This window comes from Arachis ipaensis, chromosome B9, assembly GCF_059453495.1.
Source record: "Arachis ipaensis isolate K30076 ecotype BB chromosome B9, ASM5945349v1, whole genome shotgun sequence".
Taxonomy (NCBI): Eukaryota; Viridiplantae; Streptophyta; class Magnoliopsida; order Fabales; family Fabaceae; genus Arachis; species Arachis ipaensis.
In genome coordinates this window covers 37,755,068-37,770,567 of record NC_142444.1, presented here as the reverse complement: position 1 = coordinate 37,770,567, position 15,500 = coordinate 37,755,068, and the positions used below count along the sequence as shown (strand labels likewise).

Here is a 15,500-nt window from a genome sequence, read left to right as displayed (position 1 = left end):
ATCACTATTTTTACTTTCATAATAAAAAAAATAGCTAGTATCTTCCATGCCAAATATACACGGAAAAAAGAAATAAAAGTAAACTAGTGTAATATCTTTGCTACTGAAATATTACGCTTTTGATTGCGTCATTCTGATAGCAAGAATATTATGATGACTTCAATATTCTTATTTCTCAATAATAAAATAGAGCCTTTGATTCGAAATCGTATCGCTATTTTCTTTGAAAAATTGAAAGTTCTTTTTCTTGAAAACAAATATGCATATATAGATATACAAACACTTCTTACACAAGTAGCTTACAAATATTATATACATACATATTATTACAATCACGACTCCTATCCCTCTTACAAGAATATAATAATAAAAGCGAGGGAAATGCATAACATATGTATATAAACAGAAACAGCATAGCTAAGAATTCAGCAAATTAAAATTCCGTAAGCTTTCTCGTCCGTCCTGAAAAGAGAAGTCTGTAAGGAGTGAGAACATCGTTTTTCCAGGTTCTCAATAGAGGGTTTAAAAATTGTCATAAGAGGATGTGTATAAAAAGAATGAATTTCAAAAGCAATAATCATCGTTCGTCTTATGAATTTTTTTCAAAGATCATAACAAATAATCATCCAGAATTTTCACTATTCGATTTAAAAAAATTTCAAAACTCAAATAATATCCCATAACATAATCAATTCGTACCCATCTTACCAACCATGGCCTCTAGCCTAAATAAAACTAACTCCGGTCTCTGGTCCACATAAAACCAACCACGGCCTCTGGCCCAATAAAACCAAATCAGGGCCTTCGACCCAAATAATATCAACCACACTATTATTGAAAGCATCAATTCATTCACCAATACTTAGTCTCAAGACAGAACCAATCACAGACACAAATAATACAACATAAACACAATCCGAAAACAGTTATAGTAAGTACCACAATTAACAGTTAGACAGAATTCATCAGATAGGCAACCAAAACACTTAAGCACAACCAAACAATAGCAAATAAATGCAGTATGATGCATGCCTATCCTATTGGTCATGAGCTCATACGTCGGTTATATTGCCAAAACTTGACACCTCCGATAGCTAACTCGAATATCTTCTCTCTTGTATGACTTGGAATATAGTGTCTGACACACTCTTGGGATATAGTGCCCGGCACATTTTAGGGATATAATACCCAACACACTTTTGGAATATAGTGTCCAACACACTCTTGGAATATAATACTCGGCACATTTCACACACCAAGAGAATACAGAACCTGGATATAATGCATGTCACACTCTAGGGATATAGTGCCCGACACACTTTTCAATCATAACCATTATCTTCATCAAATTCATCTATAACATAATCAAAATCAAGCATAGTCAAGATCATAAGCAAAATCGTAACTTAATATTATCATTTCTCAATTAAAACCTCATCATTATCACAATCACCATCCATCAGGGATATACTGCCCAACACACTTTTGGGATATAGTGTTTACCATACTTTTCAATCACAAGAATACTCCTTAAACCGATTTCAATCTCATTCTGAAGTTCAAAACATTCCCACTTTTCTTACAACACACCATTCAATACATTTTTCTCAAATCCTTTACTTTTAAAACCAATACCACTTCTTTATGACATTTTTCCAAAATCTTCAAAACAATCTCGCTTAAAACCAGTTTTTCTTTCATAAAACTCATTTCTCACTTAACCAAAATCCTCGAGCTAACTTTAAAATCATTTCAAATTTAACTCCTTTCAAAAGATTAAAAAAAATCGTTTAACAGACTTCAATAATTCGTCCCTTCAGATCCATTTGAAATCCCCAAAAACATAACTCTTAAATTAGATTTAATTGAGTAAAACTCACTTTCGTTTGAAAACAAGTTTTTAGAACCGATTTTTTCAAAACTAACTTTAACTTCACTTTAAGTTTTAAAAAGCTGTTACCAAAAGTTTTAAAACCATTTTAAATTTTCAATTATAAATCCTAATTGAAACATAGTTGCTTATTTTTCAATAATACTTAAAAATTCGTTAAAACGCCTCAATACGTACTCCTTCCTTTAGTTAAATCAAAATAAAATAAAATAGTTCTTTAATCAATTTAACCAAAATAAAACTTTCAATTTCTCATAAAATTTTGGCAGCATCCCTTCTAAAACTCAGACTTTTGTCCCCCTTCAAGGATCCTAACAAAACCTTTTCTCAATCCTTTCCAATAAGTTCAAAACTAAATCATTTTTAATGTCAAACCATTTTCACATATAAAATCATTTTAAAATTCAATCCAATTTCAATATCAACTCATTCCCAAATCTCAATCATTTTCAAAAGTCACTTCACTTCCAATAAATCAAGAAAATCAATTTCATTTAGGATTTCCAGCATTTGATACTTTCTAATCAACTTACAAAAACACACGTTATCAAACCAATTTCAATCCAACGCCAAATCAAAGAATCAACATAACAAAATCTCAACAACCAATCAATTTCGGTAAATTAAGAGACCAATTCAACAATCATCAACTCAACAAAAATCAATCAATTAACCAGATTATACAACCTTCTCAAATAATCAATATATCCATTAAGCAAACAACGCATTTCATCCAAAATAGGTCAATTTAATCCATAAGACTTACGAAATCATAAAAATATATTTTTCATGACAATATCGATTTTTAACAATTTTTTATAATAAAATAGTTTTAAAAAAAAGTCCCCCACCTCGATTGTCAATCTCGGTAATTAATAAACGCAGCAAAACCCTTTTTCTCGGCCCACAACAGCGACAACCACAACCGCAACTTCATACCGCTTCTGCAACAACAACAGCAACTCCAAACGCGGCATGCAAGAATCGCAACTCAACCCTATCGCAATAACGCCGCAGAAACTTCAACAATATATAACGAAACAATGACTAAAAGGGTTTTCGGAGTAGAGACATTTACTGTATTACAAAAATTAAGAACAGAGCAACCGCAGCTTTGGCAGCTGACTCCGAGGATCCCCAGTAACGGCGACGACAACGGTGTAGCTCCAACAGCCGCATGCAGCTTAGCAGCAACCTCCTTCCACAACAACGATAACCGTAGCGACAATACCCCCACCGTCACCTTCTCTCTTTCCGGTGACCAGCTCAACGGCAGACTCACCCATCGGTGACGACAGACGTGACGGTGACGACGAGATGAAGGAGCTTGATGGCGACAAGGCAAAATGGCAGCAGTCCTCCCTCCCTGTCACTAGGTCGTGCCCTTCTTTCTCAGCGTCTTCTACCTCCTCGGCGGTAACAACGGCGACGCAAGGACGATGGCGACGCGTGGCTCGACAGCTCCTCTTCCCTCAATGCGAGATCTCTCTGTGAACTCTCTCCTATTGACGGCACAGTGGAGGCGATGGTGGCAGTGACGCCCACCACGCCGTCTCCCTCTCCTTTCTCTTCTCTTCTTCTTCTCCTCTCTCTTCTCTTTTCCCCTCTCTGTTCTCTGTGTGTGTGGGTGTGTTGAGGGAGTGAGAGTGGCGACTAGGGTCAGTGAGTGAAGGGTGAGTGTGTTGTGTGTTCAGGTTAGGGTAAATTTATATATAAGGGTAATTTTGTAATTTTAATAAAACTAAGAATAATATAGTAATTAAAAATCAATTTTAATCCAACAATAATTATCAATAAAAATACTATTATTTTTTAATAAATACTCTAATTTAAGAATGAGAGGTTATCAAACTAATTTTTTTTTATTCATAAAATAAAGTTCAAAATCTAAATATTCAAATTAAAGCTTATAAAATCCTTAGCGTTTCTCAATTACAAAAGCTTTGAATCATAAAGAAGAAAATACTCAATTAATATAAAAATTTTTAAAAATATAATCTTAAATAAATATAATAAACCATAAATAACATATTATTTAATTTTTAAAAATCTAGAGTCTTATAATTAAGCTTCCAAATTTTGGTATGACTTTAATGATAAATAAGTCTCTAAAAACTAAAAAATATGAAAAAATTAATATATATTTTTAAAAAAAAATTAAAGAATATATTTTGATGTAATATTTTGTACATTTAATTATTTGTAGATCTATAATTTTACTAAATTTTTACTTAATTCTTTAAAGTTTTTTTTTTAGAATTGAGTTTTTATACTATATAATATTTTTTTCACTTTAGTCTATACTATGACAAAAACGTTTGAAATAATAGAAAATTTCGTTAAAAAGATGAATATTCTCATAACTAAGGTAGAAAACCTAATTGAAGACACCTCCATATTTCGAAAATAACAAAAAAATTCTTATCATTTTGTCGTACACTCACATTCTTAGTCTTAAGTGTTCAGTAACCCACCTCACCCACCTCCCAAGTTCCCTTACTCTTACTCGAACAAACAGAGGCACAATGCCACCCCTCCCTGCTTTCTCACTCTCATATCGGTTCACCACTGTAACGACCTAACTTCTAGCACGTTATGACCAATGCTAGCCACTAGGCGCTACTATACGGCTTTTCCTAGAAACTCTAGACTTTATATTAAATATATACATATGAGCCTGTAGCGCTAATCGAGATCGCATGTCAGATATATAGATATAAGAAAATAGATAATAGTTAAATAGATAATATCTACATGAAGCATAGAAATATCATACATATATGCTCGAAGGCTCATTTAGTACATCATAATTCACACCAACTTACGTCGTTGCTTATTCATGAAAATATTTACAGACTCCGTATTTATACTAACAGGCCTTGACTCACAAGAGTCACTGTAGTCTGGGACCCATTCTAACTTGTTTATATAGGTATTTACAAATCACTTAACCCTCTAAAAGTCTATATAAACCGAAGGCAAAGACAACTACTACCACTGCTACTATTATAACTACTGTTGGTCATCGATCCTTGGTAACTAAAGAAATACGGAAGTGCTGTGTGAAAGTAAAAGAAGTCGCTTTGACCCTCCGGTAATGCTACTGCTGCTTGCTAGTCCCAAGACTGGAAACTCAAAGAAGATCTTGCCGGTTTGCATCTGCGGAATGGGAAAGTAAAGGGTGAGAACCTAAGGTTCCAGCAGGGTACTACACAAGAAAACCTAAGGGGTTCCGCAGCCTAAGTCTAAGACTTCGCGCAGTTAGGTCGGTAAGTCACACAAATAAGTACAAGCACAAGTATATAGCAGAATAGTAATCAATCACAGAATACAAGAAGCAGAGACAAAATACAAACATAGGTACAAGTAAGCAATCACAAATATAGAGAATGCAGCAACCAAATATGATGCATGCCTGGTCCTATGCAGGCCATGAGCTCATGCGTCGGTTGACTACCCGCAACCGACATTACCTAGGAACTAGTCCTAGATATAGTTTCCCAATTGCGTCTGTCCGTGTATATGTCTCGATGTGGTTAAGCATACCACCAGTCTGTGACAACAGGCAATCGTCGCAAAGCTTTATGCCATAATATACGCACAAAGGGGAAACATAGTTTTAGCAATCAGTGGGTAAATACTCGCCTCCAAACAACCTCTAGCACCTTGGGGTTTATAGTTCTTTTTTCTGCGGCACATCTCAATAAACTTTAGCTCTAAGGGACTTCTCTGTCCTTCTTTTTAAATAAAATTTATGTCCGACCCTTTCTTAAAATATCTCAGCCTTGTCACATATTTTTACCATTTGTTCATGGAATTTTTGTACATTTTTAATTTTACCCTTTCTATACATAACTTCGTTTTTTTTCTAGTTTTCTTTAGGCTTTTAGTGGCGCTTTTACCACTAGTATTATTACTTCACCATTTTACACTCATATTTTTTTCTAATAGACCTTTTCTCCTTCATTGAGTTAATTAAATTATTTTTAATTTGACTTTATGCCTAAAATTACTAATATGCCCCTAAGTACTCTAATTTTACCGTTTAACCTGATTTACCGTCAAATTGTTACCGCGTTAATCCTAATATTTTTCTATGACCAAATTATCCATAATACTTTTAACTAATGCTAATTATACCCTTAGGACCTAAAATATCATTTTACCCTTTATTAATTTATTTACTTATTCTAGTTACCACTTTTTACCGTTTTACTTCTACCTTTTACTAAAACTTTTATTTAGGCCCAAAATTTTATTGTAATTATAATTTTGACTCAATTAATTTATATAATTACTATTTTACCCCTAATGATACTAAGTTCATAATTTTATTTATTTTTCATTTAAATTACATTTTTCACTCTTTTTTAATCTAAAAATGACCATAACACCTTTTTTTATTTTTACACCTTTGTTTCATTGGATTAAAATCAGTTTTCTAACCTCTTTCTAATCCTTATACACATGACTTTCATGATCATTTAGTGGCCAAATTTTTAGGAGTGCAGCTTTTTATTTTTATCCACTTTTAGTGACTCTTAAAGCTTGAAACTTAAACCCCATGTGCTCCAAATAATTTTCAGTGATTTCATACAATTTTCAAAGACAAATAAGCTTCATATATCACTCAAATAATAGTCCAAAAATAGAGAAGTATCACTGAATTTCTAAAATTAAGAATCAAGTACAAAATCACCACAAAGTGGCTCATATGAACAACCACAAACACATTCTAACTAATCCTAACCCTTACCTCTTATTGAAGTCAGTTCTTAAACCTTTCACACACTAGAAAATATGCACACAAGGGTAGAAGCACAGATGGTGATGGTGCAGTTTCATTTTTGGTCAACAATGTCGCAAAAACGTCGAAATTCAACCACTGTGAACTCGAAACTCCTTAACTCCTTAAGCATGTTCCATGGGTGCTTCAAGAGGAGTTATCTATACATGGAGGAGAGTAATGATTCATCATGGTTACTGTTTATTTTTAAAAGAAAAAGAAAAGAAGAAAGAACAAGAGTTTACCTAGCCGAATTCGGTATAAATGCAAAGATTGGCGAAAACGGACAAGAGTTTGTGCTTGTATGGTTTGAGTCCTTGAAGAACACTTGAAGAATAGTGTATGAATGGTGAGATAAGAGGCTGAAAACTCAGGTAGTATGTGCAGAATTTTCTCTCTTTCTCTCTCAAGAATTTGGTCAAAAGAGTGTAAAAATGTGTAAAGTGTTTTGTAAATTTTGTGGCAAATGCTTCCTTAAATAAAAAAATAAAAGTCTTAGTGAATTTATGATGGTAAAATGTGCTGGAATTTTCGTGGTCCAGGGATGGGATTTTGATGAAGAAGGGGCATGAAAACGATAGCTTGGTCAGCACTCGCGTGTCGAGCTTATACGCAATTAACCGCAATTAGTTATTCGAGGTTAAAAACACAGCAGAGAGGGATGAAAGGCTGAGATAATCTCGGCCCAGAGGCTGAGAAGAAGATACAAGTTACTTAGATGCCATGTACGAAGATTTGGGGTCTCTAGGAGTCGTTTGCGGAATAGTAGTCAGAAATTCGGTTCGGATAACTTTTACTGTGCTATAAAATAATTAATAGATAATATTTTTTCTTAAAGGAGTAAATCATGAATGGATGACTAATATAAATTTTGAGGCACATTTAGTTGGATAAAAATTAGTTTGACCATTGATTCCGAGGTTTTCGGTTACTAGAGTTTTTCTCAGCGCACGCAAAACCGTCACTAAAAGTGAATTTCCGGCTCAAAAAGTCTCTAGTGAAAAAATAAATCAATGGTAATCTAATATCTATTATTTACTAGTCAAACTTGGCTTAGGAGAAATTAATTACACTCATAAAGTCAATTTTGACCTTATTAATGGCCTTTTTCTTTTTTCTTTTTTATTTTTTTCTTTTTTCTTTCTTCATTTTTTTATTCTTATTTTTTTTACCATTGGGTTAGCCTCATTATTTCTTATTGGACCATGATTCTAAATTTTACAAAATAAATTTTAAAATAGCCAGAAAAGTCTGTTTACCAAAAACCGGGTTCTTACATTATACCCTGCTTAAAGAAAATTGTCCTCAAAATTTCAACTATGCACATAAAATTATAAGGACATCCATGTCTTGTGTCATGGTTAAGGTTCTTAATTAGCATAACACTCACCTCAAGCGAAGTGACCGGGTCTTGTGGCGCTTATTAGTAGTCATGGTAAAACTCCATCCTGTTGGTGGGGTCTAGAGGCCCTATCTGTAATCCTCTTGCGGCAGTTCCTTGCTAGATGTCCCTCATTATTGCAGTAGTAACATATATTTGTACCAAATCGGCAAAGCCTACCGCAATAATTTTGCCATACTTCGGGCATATGAAGCCATCCTGAGTTTGCTGAGGTTGTTCTCCCTGTATCCATCCTAGGTCATGATTATTTTTACTACCATTGAAACGAATACGAAGGTCACCTCTAGGTTAGTTTTAGTGTTGTTGCTGCCCATTAGATTTGAAATCTCTTCCCCAAGGGGCTAGTCTTCGATCGAAACTTAGTTGTGCAGCCCCTCGATGATTTGCTCATGCAACTGCCAACTTCTTTGAATATTCCTCTGCCAGTTGACTCTTATTGACTAATTCAGCGAAGTTTCTGACCTCCATTGGACCCACTAAGGCTAACAGCTCCTCCCTGAGACCTCCCTCATATTTAATACACTTTCACTCTCATATTCTACAAGATTTCCCTGGCAAACCTTCAAAAATCGACACAAGTCCTCGAATATCCGGGTGTACTCAGCCACCGTCATGCTTTCCTACCTCAACTGCAGTAATTCCAACTCTTTGGCAGTGCGGGAGAATGGAGGAAAATACTTCTTGTAGAACTCAGTGCGAAAGTCAACCCAAGTGATCTCAACGCCTCCTTGTCCTATCAACTGGCTCACTCCCTGCCACCAATGTTGTGCATCCCCCTTCAGCATGTAAGTGGTGAACTCCACTTGTTGTCCCTTAGGGACATGTTTCACCTGTAGAGCCCGTTCTATAGCACGAAACCAATCATCTGCCCCGGTCGGATAAATTGGACGGATTAATTTTAAGGAAAGATGCTAAAGTCATTAGCCTATCCCTTTCGGGTACGCTGTTTTCCAATCTATTTTGATTTCCATGACCATTCTCATTACTGTTCCCCTGTTGTCGTTCCATTCTTTCCACCACTCTGTTTGTCGCAGCGACAGAATAGTGCACAGCTGCAGCCATTGTGTTAATAGATTCTAACAAGGCGGCCGGGTCAAATACCGGCTTGAAGCTCGGACTTGATTGACGAGTGCTACGCTAGTTTGCAGACATTGAGGTCCTGTTAACACTAAACAATCAATATTAAGGTGATCAGTCTTAACATATCCAATTTAAGTGCTAACATTTCCAAAATGAATGCTCACAGACTATTATGCAAAATGTATTATTAGAGATACCCTAGCAGCATGGAAATACACAAGCAGAGCATGCGGTGAAGCATGGTCAGTCCATCCCCAGGCTTTATCAAGGACAAACTGCTCTGATACCATTTGTAACGATCCAGCTTCTAGCACGTCATGCACAATGCTAGCCGATAGGCGCTACTATACGACTGTTCCTAGAGACTCTAAACCTTATACTAAATATATACATATGAGCCTGTAGCGCTAATCGAGATCACGTGTCAGATATATAGATATAAGGAAATAGATAATAGATAAATAGATAATATATACATGAAGCATAGAAATATCATACATATATGCCCGAAGGCTCATTTAGTACATCATAATTCACACCAACTTGCGTCGTTGCTTATTCATGAAAATATTTACAGACTCTGTATTTATACTAACAGGCCTTGACTCACAAGAGTCACTGTAGTCTGGGACCCATTCTAACTTGTTTATATAGGTATTTACAGAAGCACCTAGACCTCTAAAAGTCTATACAAAGCGAGGGCAAAGAAAACTACTACCACTGCTACTATTATAACTACTGCTGGTCATCGATCCTTGGTAGTTGAAGAAACACGGAAGTGCTGTGTGAAAGTAAAAGAAGTCGCTCTGACCCTCCGGTAATGCTACTGCTGCTCGCTAGTCCCAAAACTAGAAACTCAAAGAAGATCTCACCGGTTTGCATCTGCGGAATGGGAAAGTAAGGGGTGAGAACCTAAGGTTCCAGCAGGGTACTTGACGTGGCAGAAATTGGCGAGTCAAGAATTGTTATAAGATATGCGTTGCAAGTATCGTTCTTAACCAACCAGAGATCTGCTTATCAATTTCGAAGGGTGTCACAAAAATTAAAATAAAAATATTGGGAGTATGAATCCCAGGTCGTCTCCCAACGAGTTGCAGAAAGGTGTGCTATTTTATTAATCATATGTTTTCAAAAAGGGTTTGAGTTGAATAAACAGGAAATTAAATTAGAGAAATTAGATAATTTAAATAAAAGCCTTGACTGGGAGTAGATTAGCTGAAAGCCCTATTCTTGTTGGAGTACTCTCAAGATTAATTGATAATTGAAGGTTGTTCTGTTTAGTTATCCCTTACTAGGTAAGGGAAAGTCAAACAAGTTAGAATGCTACTTCTATTCACAAGTTCCAACTCACTCAATTAAAAGGAATTGGTGTCAGTGACTAGAGGGCAATCCAACAATAAACCCAATTACAATTTTTCTTTTGAGCATTCCAACTCAAGGGTTCCTTTCAATCAACTCCCCATCAAGTTAGGGAACTACTCACTCATTGTGAATGTAGAATTCATAACATAGGAAAGGGAATTAAGGAAAGTCATGATAAATAATAATCAAAGAAATCAATTAAAAATAAAAGTAATTCTTGTATTAATAAATTCTAAAAATAATTCAATAGTAAAATTGAGTAAATTAAAGGATATGGAAGAGTAAGAGCCAAGTAAAGAAAACGAACTAGAATGACGAAGTCTTGATGAGGTAATAACTCTTCTCAATATCCCAATGCAAAAAGCAATAGAAATAAAAATCCTAAGAACTATGAATGTGTAGAGAGAAAACCTAGAGGAGGAGTAAAACTAGATCTAAAAACTAAAAATTGTGTAGAATAAATGTTGTTTTTCGGTCTCTGCATGTTCTCTGGCTTTAGTCTGCTTTTCTGGGCCGAAAACTGGGTCAAAACAGGGCCCAAAATTGCCCCCAGCGAATTCTGCAGATTATGCAGATCGCGCACGTCACGCGATCGCGTCATTCATGCGGCAGTGTCATTCGGCGTTTTGCCCTGCCACGCGAGCGCGCCGTCCACGCCTCCGCGTCACTTGTGCTATTCCAATCCGCGCGGTCGCGTGAGCCATGCGGCCGCGTCACTGCGATTTCCTCTCTTTCGCGCGGTCGCATGAGCCATGCGGCCGCGTCACTTCTCGCTGGTCATCTCCTCAATTTCTTGTGTTTCTTCCATTTTTGCAAGCTTTCTTTTCAATCTCCAACTCATTCATGCCCTATAAATCCTAAAACACTTAACACACAGATCACGACATCGAATGGAATAAAGGAGAATTAAAATACATAATTAAAAGTCTCTAGGAAGCAAGTTTTCAATCATGTAATAATTTTAGGAAGGAAATATAAATGCATGCTAATCATATGAATAAGTGGGTAAAGATCATGATAAAACCACACAATTAAACACATTATAAACCATAAAATAGTAGTTTATCAACCTCTCCACACTTAAACATTAGCATGTCCTCATGCTTAGTTGAAGGAGATAAAATAAATGAGTGGGAACATGTAAAACTCATGCAATGCAATGCAACCTATATATGTGAATGCAACTATATGATTCCTGTCCACTTGATCAATAGTAAATAAGCTCTTCAAAATAATTACAAATCAAATTTCACTAATTCAATTCTTATACAGTAAGAATAGATAAAAATGCAAGAAGGTAGCTCATGAAAGCAGGGAACATAGAATTTTAAGCATTGAACCCTCACTGATGATGTATGTACGCTCTAATATCTCTAGTGTATAGGGCAATCACTCTATCCTTCTCTAATCATGCTCTCTAATTTTTGTTCTTCTCCTAACTAATCAACAACATTTAATATACCAATGCAAACATCATGAGGTCTTTTCAAGGTTGTAATGGGGCCAAGGTAATGGTAAGGATACATATGTGGCTAAGTAAGCTTATAAACTGAATCTTTAATTAACCCAAACTTTAACATAACCTATATATATTCTTTATAACTTTAGAATTCATACCTAGCTACCCAGAATTTTCCTTTCACATTCCATACTCGTGTATCAACTTTTTATTTTAATTTTATCATACATGCATTGATCTTTGAATTCTTAACTTAGCATTGGGGTAATTTTGTCCCCTTATTTATTTATTGAATATTTTTAGGTTTTTTTTTAACATAAACATAAAAATAAACATAGCTTATCAATGCACATAGATTTTTAATTCTTATAGTTTCACATGAGTAGGTATCCAAATTCTCATTGTATTATCATGACACATTCCCTTATTATCTTTTGTTCCCACAATTTTTCATACTTAATTAGCACACACAATTCTATCTTAAGCTAACCAAAGATTCAATTTGGGATATATAATTATTTTTCCGCCTAAGGCTAGTAATGTGGTAAAATATAGAACAAATGGGATTTAAAGGCTCAAAGTGGCTAACAAAGGTAATTGGAAGGGTAGGTTTAATTTGGATAAGTGAGTTTAAACAAATAATGGCCTCAATCATATGCAAGCATACAAATATAATAAACATTGGACATATAGGATGAAACAAAATATAGATTACAATCATAGAGAAGTAAACACACAAGAATAGAATAATTATGGTTAAATAATGTAACCATGCATAAAGGCTCAAATCTCACAGGTTGTGTATTCTTTAGCTTAAAAATCATGTTCCAAATACAACTTCAAGCAAATTTAACATAAAAGTTTTAATTAAAGTTAGTGAAATTTTGTTCCAAAAATAGGGTCTTAGAGGAAAACTTATTGTCTTTTCAATCAAGTAGAATATGCATGCAATTAACCTATTACTATGTAATTTATCATATTCTACAAAAGAAAAACTAACTAAATATCCTAATTTATTGGTGTTTAGAAAAGAGAAATTACCTCCGGAAGTCAGGTACTGACCAACCTCCCCACACTTAAGGCCTTGTACCATCCTCGGTGCCATCTGTCAGGAACAAAGGTGGGCTGGTAGCAGTATCTCCACAGTCAGGACCATCATGGCTTCCTGTGCTGGTAAAGGAAGTGGAGTCCGGGGTGTCTGAGTCCTTGAATTTTCCCATAATCAGCTCCTTGAGGTATGTGAATCAGCGCTTGTTACGGCGCTCTCTCATCTTAACTTTGTGTTCCTGCCGATCCAACCTTTCGAGTATCTGATGGAGCAGTTGGTCTGTTGTAGGTGCTTGTGGTGTTGAAGAAGGAATATCTTCAACCGATTCAGTAGGATGGCTTGTGGCAGCTGGTGGAGGTCTGATGTATTTCCCGTTAGGGACATACTGATCATCCCGTGGGAGCATGGCTTTGGTGTCCCCAGCTCTGTAGGAAATTCTGGCTGTTGAGACGAGGTCTGAGACCAAGGCGGGAAAAGGTAAGTTGCCCACAATTTGTACGTGTCCCATGGCATTCCAGCTGTGTCTTGGTAGGTTCAAAGGTTGGTCTGTAAGGATGCACCATAGTAGAACGGCCATGTCCGCAGTGAAGGAGGACTCGTGAGTGCTCGGAAAGATGTAATGGGACATGATCTGTGCCCATACGTGAGCCTCCAAGGTAAGTGCTGAAGCCGATATTCCCTTAGGGCGGGTACGATGGTATCCGTAGATCCAACGGCTGCCAGGTAGTGCGATAACTCTGAGAACGGTGTCCCAGTCAAATTGATACATTTGGCGCTTGAGTGCGGCTTCTTGAAAGGCGTCCAATCCTTCTGGAACAGGGGGAAGACCTAGAGCTTTTTGAATGGCCTCTTCTGTAATGGGGACTTGCTTCTGACGGATAAAGACAGACTGCAGGGTTGGCAGGTGGAAGTTGGAGTAGAACTCGACCACCCAAGAAAGATTGACCTGCCTCGGCTATCTCTGTAGGAAACCTCATTGCCTTTGTGCAATTTGCGGCTCAACAAAGGTAGCAATATGGTTTGGGAGGAGAAGAAGGTATTCGTTGTTGTAACTCCTTGCTGCCAGGATGGAGAACATCTACTCACAGTAGCGATTGGGAAATCGCGCAGTGTCCTTTGCTGGGAAGGCTTTTTCTTTATCATCAACCTTTATAATCCTCTTAGTTCTTTTTGTTGAAGGTTTAACCGCAGTTGAAGAGGGCTTTTCCACTAATGCTCTTTTTGTTCCTCTTCTTGCTGGTGGTTTGGGAGTAGCTTTCTCTTTTCCTTTCTTGGTGGCCATCCTGAAAAGGAAAAAAAGAAAGTAACGTAAATTCAAAGAGAAAGAGCAAGGAAGAGGGTTGTATAAGTGATAAACAATGCACGGTAAAGAGAATGTTGTTAACACATGGTCATGACTGCATGTGAAAAGTTCATCAATGGAAATATAGCAAGTGCATTGGAGGATAATTAAATGCAAGGGGTTTATTGGCATGCAGGCAAAGGCATGAGTAGCATAGATCAAGCATTTAATTAGTCAAATGTATTATCACTCGTAACAAACTAGCCATCACGTTTGTATTGACAATTGAATTCAATTAATACAATAGTAAAGGGAATTTGTAAAAAGCAAGCATTGAATAGTAGAATAGAATAATGTAGAAAAATGCGTGATGCCATATGGGCTTTTTCACAAACACATAGCATGCATGGTAAATAAGGTATAGAAAGTATTAAAGTGAACATGCAAACAACCCTTTAAAAAGGTAATATATAATTGCCAAACAATTTTACAACAATCCACAAGTATATAATGAGAAATAATGACTCAAATAAATTTCCAACATCAAGTAAAAAGGAAAAAGAAAGAAAAAGAAAATATGGGTAATGAAAGTAAAAAGAAAAGAAAAGAAGATAACATATAAAAATAAGAAGAATAATAGAAAAGTAAGGGGGGAAGAAGAAAAGAAAACCTTTTTATTTTTATCCATTTTTAGTGACTCTTAAAGCTTGAAACTTAAATCCCAAGTGCTCCAAATAATTTTCAGTGAGTTCATACAATTTTCAGAGATAAATAAGCTTCATATATCACTCAAATAATAGTCCAAAAATAGCACTGATTTTCTATAATTAAGAATCAAGCACAAAATCAGCACAAAGTGGCTCATATGAACAAGCACAAACATGTTCTAACTAATGCCAACCCTTACCTCTTATTGAATTCAGTTCTTAAACCTTTTACACACTAGAAAACGTGCACACAAGGGTAAAAGCACAGATGGTGATGGTGCAGTTTTGTTTTTGGCCGAAAGTGTCGCAAAAATGTCGAAATTTAACCGCTGTGAGCTCGAAACTCCTTAACTCCTTAAGCGTGCTCCATGGGTGCTTCAAGAGGAGTTCTCTATACATGGAGGAGATTAATAATTCATCATGATTACTATTTCTTTTTAAAAGAATAAGAAAAGGAGAAAGAACACGAGTTTACCTAGCCGA

The 15,500-nt window shown here is 35.9% G+C and overlaps 1 long non-coding RNA gene across 2 annotated transcripts; it reads right to left on the bottom strand.

Annotated features, from left to right (window-relative positions):
* Positions 1–241: 241 nt before the first annotated feature.
* LOC107619718 (uncharacterized) lies at positions 242–3,557 on the bottom strand. 2 transcript variants are annotated; one of them, XR_001615758.3, is made up of 2 exons: positions 2,743–3,557; positions 242–476 (listed from the first exon to the last, which is right to left on the bottom strand). It is a non-coding gene; the product is annotated as an uncharacterized LOC107619718 (long non-coding RNA). The 2 variants fall into 2 exon arrangements; XR_001615759.3 differs by having other exon boundaries at positions 242–462.
* Between the last annotated feature and the right edge of the window lie 11,943 nt (positions 3,558–15,500).